At 36.7% G+C, this 9,285-nt stretch overlaps 1 long non-coding RNA gene across 2 annotated transcripts in view; it reads left to right on the forward strand.

Annotated features, from left to right (window-relative positions):
• Positions 1-9,285, forward strand: part of LOC104849111 — an 83,963-nt gene that overhangs the window by 29,010 nt on the left and 45,668 nt on the right. Inside the window, exon 1 of one of the 2 annotated variants that reach the window (XR_776645.1) lies at positions 8,207-8,246. The exons of the other annotated variant lie outside the window; for it this stretch is intronic. This is a non-coding gene — a long non-coding RNA (uncharacterized LOC104849111). Of the gene's footprint in view, positions 1-8,206; positions 8,247-9,285 lie in introns of those variants that run through there. 2 annotated transcript variants of the gene reach the window in all.

Below are 9,285 nucleotides of genomic sequence, written 5' to 3' on the forward strand. Positions count from 1 at the left end.
CAAAAAAACAAAGAAAAGAATAATATCCAGAAAACAGCAAAGTTGTGTTGCTGTTGTGGTACCTGGGACCATTTTTATTTTATTAGCTTCTTAATCATCATCTGGAAAGAGAACATTCTAGAGTAATATCATTAAATGTAGCTCTGATAAAGCACAGTCCCTACTATGTATCATAAAGCAGGTACAAGATATTTTACATTCATAGAGGTATGATACAGTACCGTCCTACATCGATAATACTAGAATCAGTTTTGGTTTGAAATTTACTTTGTCTGCAAATACGACAAAGAACACCTGAGAAACTACATGAATACCAAACCAGCACTAAAAGGAATTCTAAACAAGATCCTAGAAAAAGACAAAGAAGGCAACAACACCATGAGGCCTAACAGAGCAAATCAAATAGACAAGGCAAGAAATTAAAAGGAGAAGGTGAAAAAGTAAAAAGAGTCAACAAAAGGCCAATAACATGTCAATAATAAGTCAGTATATATAAGTTATAACCAGCATTGTCAATGGCCTCAACTCACCAATCAAGAGAAACAGACTGGCAAAATGGAATAAGAAGCAAAATCCAACAATACGTTGTATACAAGAAACACACTTAGTGCAAAAAGAAGCCCATAGACTGAAAGTGAAAAGATAGAAAACAATTCTCCATGTGACAGGAGCCCAGAAAAAAACAGGGGTAGCAATCGTAAGGTCATTTTAAGTTCAGCCTTCTTACATGTTGTCCAACTTCCTCTAAGATGTTAATTTATTTTTTTCTATTTACTGATAGAGAAGGAGAAACTGTGTGGAGGATTGTGGAGGATCATAAACTTGGCTGGGAAATGGCCTCTCACTTCCTCCCATGCTCTGTTGTCAGAGCTCAAGTAAATGGACACACTGAATTGCAAAGGAGACAATGAAATGTAATCCTCAAGGAAGATGATATTTGGCATTTGACTAACATGTAGCAGTCTCCGTCACAAGTGAGCAAGACCATTTGATATTATGTGAAAATACAGAGTCAAGGAAAAGACGATTCACAAATTCCATTTTGAAGTAGAGTCAAATAGTTGTGAAAAGCATAGTAGAAGCAGTTGTTAGGTTTAGTCTGAATGACTTGCTACATATTGAATGATTTTTGAAAAGTCACTAGATGTTTCTGGGTCTCAGCTTTTATCATTTTGTACACAGAAATACAAATGTGCTCTGACTCAAATTTCTCTTCTTGTTGCAGCTCTTGCCAGTTTTTATGTTTTTAGTGAAAATTGGGGAGACAATAAAAACCAGGAAATACCGAAGTTTCTCTGGTGTGAAAAACTAAAAGTGTAAATGAGATCCAAGGTGTGCAATTGACAATGTGAAGTAGGAAGAAAAGGGCTAAAGGTGTAGGGGAAGTGGGAAGGGTAGAGGAAAGGGAATAAGGGACAAGAAAAAATATGAGAAAATGAAAAAATGGAAACAAAGTCTTTGTAAATAGGCAGGGGAGGGTTAGAGGGGTGAAGGGATGGCAGGGGTTTGGGGAAAAAATGAGAACCAAGATCTGTCATGTAAAGGTACAAGATCCTGATGATGAATTAACTGTACTGTATACCTAAAATGCACCAATAAACTGAATAAGAAAAACAAACAAACAAGACAGGTTTTTTTTTTTGCATGTGAATGGCTACAGACTTTTTACTGTTTTTTACTAATTTTCCCAAATAGTTTAGTTCTAAAGGTATAGTTCCTTTTTTGTTAGTTTGCTTTATGAACCATTTTTATAGCTTAAATATTGGCTAATGCTAGCAATTTCATATAGATTAACTTATTCTGTTAAAGTAACATTTGAGTCCTTTTCCATACCTCAGGATACTTCCTTTCTAGTATTTATAATTTGTTTTTTATGTTTGCTTGCTTGCTTAAGGTCTGTATTTCTAGAAGACTGCAAGCTTTACGAGGGCAGATGCTTTATTTCACTCATCATGTACATATCGTGTTTAACACAGAGTCTCACAGGCTCAATAACTATTTTCTAAATATAAAACTAGAATTCTTCTAAGATGTGGGATCGAGGAGACAATATCCGATACCTTCTATAGAGCATTGGCAATACATTGCAATATATATTCCAGATAATATTTCTCAGATGTTTTACTTTGGTTTTCATAAAATCTAGAATTACTTCCACTTACTTTTCAATGCCAATTTGAAATACTATGCCACAAAGAACACCACAAAAAAGCAGTGCCTACGCTACTATAAATGCTTTCCCTTGAATTACTTTGAAGAGCTAAAGATTGAGATCTTGAAGCCCACAATACTTCAGTATTACCGTGAGTTACACATTTGAGAAAGGTCATAGGGACTGCTTAGTCTCTCTTTATCCAGACTCTCCTGAAAGGTGTAGGCTTGTTCAACTTCTAACATCTTCCTAGAAGAAGATTCCACAGCCAGCATATGTTATGTATCAGCCTTCACTGTCAGGATTTCCTTCCAATTTAAACACTTTTACTTAATTCTGTTTCATCATGTTGTGAAGTGAAAATAGTGAGTGGCTATCACCTTTGGGGTGAGAATTCAATTCTCAGAAAACCATCTATTAATCATCACTAGTCCTTATTGTCTGATGCTCATGTGATTTTGGGATTTATTAATCTCTATAAATATCTCATCTCCAGGCAAAACTGATGGCAAAATAGCAATCTTAGGTTGCTGTGCATATTAAAATGCTGCTCTGACTCAACAAATTGCAATGTACTTTACTATTGGGAGGATAATTTCTGGTAAAACACCGTCATGTTCAAAGTAAAAGATGACAAAGAAGAGTAACTTCATACCTCAGGAGAGAGCCAGTATCTAGTGTAGCTGAAAAATGTGACCATTACTGAAGGCATCAACAAAAATAGAGTAGCCCAGAGAGAATTGGACTTGAAAATATTGCTGTCCATTTGGCTCAAATCAATAATGAAAAGTAGTAAGCCACTGATCATTGTTTCTATTTATATTAATCACTCATTTCTTTGTGAACTTCATTTGCTTTTCTTTTTATTTTTTAACTTTTGTATTCTCCAGCTGCTGCTGCTACAATGAATATTGTTGCTTAGCTTTCAGATGTCAAGAAATAACTCACCAAAGAAAAGATGGAGGAGGGACTTCCAAAGCTTTAGTTTTATCTAGGACTTGGTGGGAGTTGTGATAACATTTGCAAGAAAAGACGACCTGCCGAGTGAATTCAGAAATGGTATTGATAATCTTTCTACTATCAGAGACAAAGTCATGTAAAGTGTTGTGTACAAGGATAGAATCAAAACATACAGGTGGTATGATAAAAATATGATTAGTGTTTATATTTTTAAATTTATTAGTGCTAGGGATGTAGCTAAGTAACATGGCACCTGTCTGGCAAGCACGAGGTCCTGGGTCCAATCCCTGGTACAAAAAATTTTTTTTATTAACATAAAAGACACATTGTCATTTATTCTCCCTCAAAATACTTCCCCAGTCTTTGAACATACTTATCTGTTTTTCTTGCCACTTTCTGAAGCAATTCTGGAAATTCTTTTCGTATCTTTATTTGTGTTGTTGTGGCTGCCTTGATGTGCCGAATCCATCCAATACATTTACCTTTCATGGTTAATTTGACGTGGGGGCAGAGCCAGTAGCCACATGATGCCAGATCACATGAATAAAGTGTATGAGGACACTAATGCTGTTACCAGCCCCTTTCCATGGGATGGCACTGGGCAGTAGCATCTTCCATGTGGCATCTACACAAGAGAGGACTTCCAGAGCTGCTTCAGAAAGTGTCAAGAACAATGGGACAAATGTGGTCAAAGAGTAGTAATTAGAGGGGGGGATTAATGACAATGTGCCTTTTAAATACATTTTTAAAAAATGTTAACATTTACCATATATTTTGGTCACAGCTTGTAAGTCCCCCAGGAGATGCAACAGCAATGAGGGTGGTGTGTGGAGCAGTCTAGTAATGTGAAACAGCCAGGATAATACTGAGTTTGCTCAGGAGGACATAGCTTTCTTTATGACTCTTTCTCAAGACTCTTATTTTCATCTTCTGTAACACTACTTTCTAAGTTGTAGAATCTTGTACCCACTCCATTTTAAGCTTCTACCTCAATCCCACTAGTTGAAAGCCTTACCTAAGGCCTCCTCCTTACCCCTTTTGAAAAAATGAATCGTTCTCTCATCTCTGGCTATTATCTCAACTCGGGACTTAGCGTTACTGATTGTCATTTAGAATTCTGCATAGAAACTTGCATAGTAATTTGTTTTAAGGTGGAAAATAATTCACAGGAATGAGCCACTTGACTAGAGAATAAACAAAATATACTTGCAACTATCTGTACATCTCCTATACCGTCAGTATATAAATATAGTATTTTGTTTATAGGGAATCCTTAATGCAGATTATCAGCTGCCTATTCATATGCATTCACATGAATTAATATAGGTACATCTTCCTATCACCGATCTTAGGAGATAATTATTAATATTCTTAAACATGCTATTTAGGGTTCCTGGTGTTGGGTCGATGAGAGACAGAAAGATTAGAATTCCTTGGCTCCTATCTTGTCTCTGTCTTCTTAGGGTTTGCTTTTCTTCACATTCCTGCACCAGTCAGTCACCACCTCAGGACTGGTGGGGGGACTTCCAGCTCCCTGGATGTGTGGGCTAAGGGCTCAGGAACACTCTGGTCATCCCCCAAAGGAAGTTGTTGGCAGGGGCCACTAGAAGCAAGTGCACAGAGGGGCCAGGAGAGGGTCACTCGTAAATTGTGGGCAGAACACAACACTATTCACTATACCAAGAAAAAAATTTAACATGTCGTGTTAAAACAAGGTGTGAAATGTTCAGTTCTGTCTTCTTGGAAATGCCAGTAAAATATGAACTAAAACTCCTTCCAGACTGACAGTCACTGCCAAGACTTACCTCTCACCACTGATTTTAAAATGTTCCTGTTGGACTTATTTTTCAAGCTCCTCAGCTTGGACATTTTACTTAGTGACAAGGTTGGCATTGGAATGGCAAACTGAGGGGCAGTTGGAGAAAAGGACGTGACCCTGGAGGGTTATTTGACATGCTGAGGTCAGGAGAATTCTACTCTTCCTGCCTGCTTCCAGAATGCTGATTGTGCTTTTGATACTGCAAGAGGTTGGTTAGGATCACAACATGTGGCAGATAAGTCCTTAAGGCCAAAAAAAAAATGGGATTTAACTTTTGTGTAAAAGTTAGAGAAGGCAAACTTTTTTATGTTTACTATAAAGCAAGAACATTTAAATGACTGATAATATTGCCCTTCAAAATAGGGTCTTTAGGTGCTTGTTTCAGTAACCCTTATTTCAGCAATCCATTGATCAATCTCCCTGCAGGAATAGGTATGAGCCAGATGAGACAATATTTTTATTTTAAAGTTATACTTTCACTCAATGTTTTTTTTTGTGTGTGAAATATAACTTAATAAATGGTTTTTCTTATCAAGATTTAGTCTGACTAATTTTCATTGTAAAACTTTTAAAAACATCTTCAGAGAATGAAAATATTCCACAACTGAAGGCATTATTTAAATCTATAAGTTAGAAGTGCATCACTTTCAATAAGAGTGACTTAGATATTTCACACAAAAAAATTATTTTTTAACCCAACATATCCAGGTAAACTATTGATTTTCTTCTGTAGTGCAAAGGATGTTTTGAATTTGTTATGATTATGGTGTCTGAGCAGATATTCAATCTTTTTTTCTGTATTGTAGTATAAAAAATAAATATATTAATTACCTATCATATTCTCTAGGCCAAATCCTCTAAGATCATGGTGGAAATATGAACTGAAATCAGAGCTTCTTTAGTCTGTGCTTTGGGAATATAACATTATTCCTGAATTTCTGTGCCCAACAACTAAAGCTGAGAACAGATCGAGGGTCATCTGTACTCTTTACATGGGTGACCATTGCACAGTAAGATCTGTTGTGAGTCTATGGTTTCTGCTATACAGTTTTGCCTACCATTTTATGTTATTCTGCAGTTACATAAGAAAAAGCTTTATTTTAAAAGTGTTAACAGTAGTTAAGGGCTGGGAGTGTAGCTCAGTGGTGCAGCGTCTGCCTGACAAGCACAAGGTCCTAAGTTCGATCTCTGGTACCAAAACAAAACAAAACAAACTGGTAGTTAAAGTTTGATAGTTTCTGCCACCTTGTTTCCCAAAAGAGAAAGGACAGAAAGTACGACTAGGATGCCACTTATCTAAGCATTACTTTCTTAGGTGAGCAAAAACATAACATATTTTCTAAGCAGCAGTAGTTTTCTACCATTTCCACTATCAGCTTTTAAGAGTCTTCATAAGAGCTTGAGGAAACATACGAGTTTCACTTAACAAAATGAAAAATTACTCTGAAATGGTAGCACAAACCATTTCAGAAGAGTAGTGGTGAGAGTCTTAGGTAATCTACTACCTTCCTTCTACTTTGAGATCATTCTTGGCTCCTTCCTAAATGAGGCAGGTATGTTTTGTCTGAAGAGATTGGCTCTATAGCAGATGAGTCCAAAACTTTTGATAATATGTATTTTGGCTCCTGGAAACTAATAAGCTAAAGCCATCCATGCTTCCATTAAAACCCATTTCCTAATGAGCCAGCTGTGGTGGCACACAGCTGTAATCCCAGCATTCTGGAAACTGAGACAGGAGGATCAGCTTGAACTACATAGGGAATTCAAGGACAGCTTGAACTACACAGTGAGCTTTTCTCTAAAGCAAAATAAACAAAACAAAAAAACAACAAAAAAAAATCCATTTTCTTTGTTTTTTATGGAACTGATAACCAGTGAAGCCATATTGCCCAAATAGTAATTCTCTTGCTTTAAAAAGTCCATTATTAGGTTTTAATTTTCTTATGTTCAGGTTTTATAAATATTTTACTTTAACCTTATCTTTCAGATGTACAGTTTGTACTTTTTTTTTTTGTACCAGGAATCGAACTCAGGACCTTGCACTTGCATGGCAGATAGCGGAACCACTGAGTTAAATCCCCGGCCCTGTACTCTTTTAATAATCTTTCTTATTTTGCCGCAAATTTTACTCATGTTGTAGAAACCTGGCATTATAGAATGTGCTTCAGATTGTTTGCAAACAGAGAACTGACACTTGTCCTTCCCTAACTTTCCTGGAAGGTTGGCAAAGATTCAGAGCAGTGTCGCGTGCACTAACCTAGTGAGAGAATAATTATCTGAAGCAGAGACCAAATTCACAAGTCTGGCTTTATACGTGCTCTAATAAAATAAAGTAGTACATGTGAAACAAGAGAGAGTTGAGGAAAAAATAGGAGGAGCAGAATCACAGTTTGTGGAAGAATGAATTGGGAATAAATGCCACACTCTTCTTCCCAGTCGTGAAACAGAGGCTCTGAAAAGTTCACGGGAGGCATCAGAGAGTACTTGCTAGAGAGGGCATAATAACAGTCACAAAGTGGTGGACGAGGCCAGAGGGTTGAGGTTCCAGCTGAAGGGGCTGGATTTTGGTAAAACATTCAACTCAACTGAAGAAACGCAAAGTGTAGGTACTGAATGCAGGTGTAACGATACCTTAAATGGTGAAAAGCTAATGGTGATGTCTCCTATTACCTTTCAGTCCTCACTAAAAATGACAGAATAGCTGTAGGAGTAGGAGATAGAGGGGTAGAAGAAGAGATGTGAGCTGGTAATAGAATAGTAGGAGGATAAGAAAGTGAATAAACTAGGCATGTGTGGATTATCCAAGAGAGGTTAGTGGTTGTGAATATGGAATATGATCGATCAGCACAGTTCTTGGGTGAGAGCCTTAGTTCTAGTTGATAATTTTTCTTTTGTATTATCACTTGAGTGATATTTCTCTTTGTCCATTGCCTGTTTGGATAACCTCTGGACTTCCTAAAAGTGTGTAGGGAATATCCAAGCTCATTGCTGTCTGCAATCATAACTTGGGACTGTGTCACAGTTGATAAAAAGTAATGAAAACAGAAGGAGGTGCCTGGAGAAGAAAGAAGTGGTTTTTCTGTTAGCTTCAGTGTGCTCCCTACAAGATGAAGATAAGAGAGCTGTGGAAAGGCCAGTTTACAGGTCAAGAAGCAGGAAGGAAGGGATGAAGGATGAATAACCAACGCCATCTTATCTGAGACAGCAAGGCTCCATTCTATTGTTGATTCTGGGAGTAGAATGGTTTCCCTGGTGACCAGAGCCTGTTTAGTCTGGCCAATAGAACAAGCATGTTCATGTCATGGCAAGTATACAGTAAGCTTTCCTTACCATCTTTGATGTCATTTCATTCCCTGCCATTGATCCTATCTACAGCTGCTGTTTAAACTCCAAATGCCTTAACATGTAAAGTCCAAACTTCTTAGCGTGGGACTTGTCTTCAATCATCCGTCTCTGATATTTCCAGCCTTACTTTCTGTAATATATCCTACTTCACCAAATTAGTGGTACAGTATATTTCGCCTCTTCCATGTGTGCCCGTCTCTCTTTTCTTTGTGTCTTTCCACATTATCATTCATTCAACAATCACTGATTTCTCTCCTAATCCATCCCTATGATCTTTGGATAAACTGTAGAAGGTATCACAACATATTGTTTCTAGTTCTATTTATAGTATACTTAAATATATAACACATGAAAAAATGTAATTGGCTTGTAAACATCTGTACAATTATATAGATACATCTATGTTTTTCAGATGAATTATGTTTTAATTTTCCAGTATAAAATGCATATTAACTCACTGAAGGAAATTTTGGAGAGATAGGAAAAAGGAAGATCTAGCTCATGGAATGATTTACATAATATACCATTAGGATGTTTGTAAAGTTTTCCTTAGATATTTCTCTTAAAAATCATCATGCCTGACATTCCACCAGGTTCCTAGAACAATGATGAGTAAATCAAATTATCCCATCTATCAGATGACTTTTAAAATTTGAATTATTGGCAGACTCAAAGTTGTGCTCCCTTTTTATTCAAAGCAATCAAATTAAATTCACAGAATCCAGAAAGATAAATTTGTTCAAAAGCTCAAAGGCTCGACTTGCTCACCTTTCTCCAAGAAGACATTATTAGCAAAATGACAAAATAACCACAGGAGGAGTGCTGTAAACAGTAGAAACTAATTTCTCAAAGCTCTGGAGACTAGAAGTTCAAGATCTAGATGTTTTCAGGGTTGGTCTGAGGAATCTTTCTTTAGGTTATAGACAGTTGCCTTGTCACTGTCTTTACAGATATTTTTTCTGAGCACAGGTACTTTGGGTATCTCTCTCCCTTTTTTTTTTTTTTTTTT

This window comes from Fukomys damarensis, unplaced genomic scaffold (genome assembly GCF_012274545.1).
Source record: "Fukomys damarensis isolate Sample0158 unplaced genomic scaffold, DMR_v1.0_HiC HiC_scaffold_1, whole genome shotgun sequence".
Lineage (NCBI taxonomy): Eukaryota > Metazoa > Chordata > Mammalia > Rodentia > Bathyergidae > Fukomys > Fukomys damarensis.